Raw genomic sequence first — 1,869 nt, 5'->3', positions numbered from 1 at the left:
CCCCCCCCCAACCGCTGTCGCGCCGCCGCATCTCTTGACAGCCCAAGCGGCACGCCTGGCAAGTGGGAGACGTGTAGCATTCGTACCACGACGGTTCTAAGCGGAGCTCGAGCGCGGGGTTGTCCGCCACTAGAGATAGGACCAACCTGCTGTGCAGCAAGGCGTGACCGCACACGTTCCCTCGGCCCGCGACGCTCAGGCTCAGGAGCTTGAGAGTTCGCAGCGCCGGCGCCGTGACGGGGGTGAGGGCCCCGGCCAGCCCGTCGAGCACGACGGCGTTCAGCTCGAGGTGGTGCAGGGCAGTCAGTGATGGCAGGCCGGCGGGCAGCGGCTGCAGGTGCGGGTAGTCCGAGTCCAGAGGGCGGTCGTCGGCGATCATCAGGCGCTGTAGGCGGGACCGCGGAGACAGGGACAGGACGGAGGGACCGACGCGGATGTCTCTACATTTGTACTCGAGGCGCTGCGACTCCAGCTGGTCTGCGCGGCGCAGGAACTCCCTGGCGTCCAGCCGGCTTCTGCGTTGTCCCTCGTCCTCGCGTTGGAGATGAGGACGATAGACCAGAAGGGTGACCTGCCTGAGCGACTCGCAGGCGGCTGCGGCCTGCATGCTGGCGAGCAGTGCCACGATGGAGCTCGAGGCTCCACCGGCTTTCGCAGAGCGAGACTTTCTCCAGGGTCGCGGCGTGCGCGGCCAGCACGAAGCTGACGTACGGCTCTGCTGCTGGAGTGAGAGAGAAGTGCAGATAGTCCTGATAGACGGGCTTGGTGGGACCTCGCGCCGCGGCTTGCGCTGAGGAGGGACGGAGAGAGAGGGAGCCATCTCTCTCCTTGGTCCGAATCTTTGCGGCAGCCAGGCTGGACCAGCCGGGGGCCTTTCGCCGAGCCTTTGTCGCATCGCCGATGTAGCGAGTCTCTACAACTGGACTCATATCGTGGCCACGATGTCGCCCGCTGTTGTCGCGATTGTCTGACAGTGGCTACTTTTGGTCCGTCGTGTGGGCTGCCCACCTAAGCGCCGTAGTGAGTGTGGTCATGCGGCCGTCGTTTTGTATGGGCGTTTGTCGGAAAAGAAGGGAAAATGACCCGTTTCCAAAGTGCGGAAGAGCATTATTTATTCAACATTTTAGTAAAGGAAAATTTGAAACAACAAACCAGGCACCCTATATGCACCAAAAAACAAGTATATTTTGACCCCCTAGTAGAAGTGGTAGAAGGCATTCGGTAGAAATAAAACACAAAAGGAGCGCTAACGGAGGTCAGAGCACGAGTTGGTACAGAACATAAGAGGGCATCTTTCACATACTTCCACACAATATTATCTGAAATCCAAGTGTGACAATGTGACACCTAAAGCAAGAATCGTTGCGGCGTGTTGAGGAACGGCCCAAGTTGAAGCATAAATGTATTACACATGGATCCACGTGCACTCGAGGGCCCCTTCCCTGTTCCACTCGTTGTCATTGTGAGAACGATCAGTGTGTACGTCCGGTGAGGGACACTCGTCGTGGTCATGCGCGAAAAGGCCTATCTTCCTAAGCCCTCCCTCACGCCAATTTACTTGTTGGTGACAGACCGCTAGGCATGCCCCGCAGTTTTGGAGCACGCACTTGGGATAATACCCGAGCAGAATATGGAGCGAGGTGTTCGCGTCGAGGGTCGCCTTGACCGCGGCCTTGTGTATCCAGGGGTGGGGGCACCACGACAAGCGCCTAAACTCCAGCCTCCTCAAGGCCGGGGCCGTGGCGGGGGTGATGCTCAGGAGCAGCTTGTCGGCGTCGGGCGTAACTTCAGTAAAGTCCAGGTAGCGCAGGGCGGGCAGCGCGGGCAGCGCGCGGACCAGCGGGCCCATGTCCTCGAGCCAGCCCAAGT

The sequence above is a fragment of the Frankliniella occidentalis genome, unplaced genomic scaffold (genome assembly GCF_000697945.3).
Source record: "Frankliniella occidentalis isolate FOCC.00 unplaced genomic scaffold, Focc_3.1 Scaffold25, whole genome shotgun sequence".
In the NCBI taxonomy this organism is placed as follows: Eukaryota; Metazoa; Arthropoda; class Insecta; order Thysanoptera; family Thripidae; genus Frankliniella; species Frankliniella occidentalis.
Note: the sequence above shows the minus strand (reverse complement) of the source record.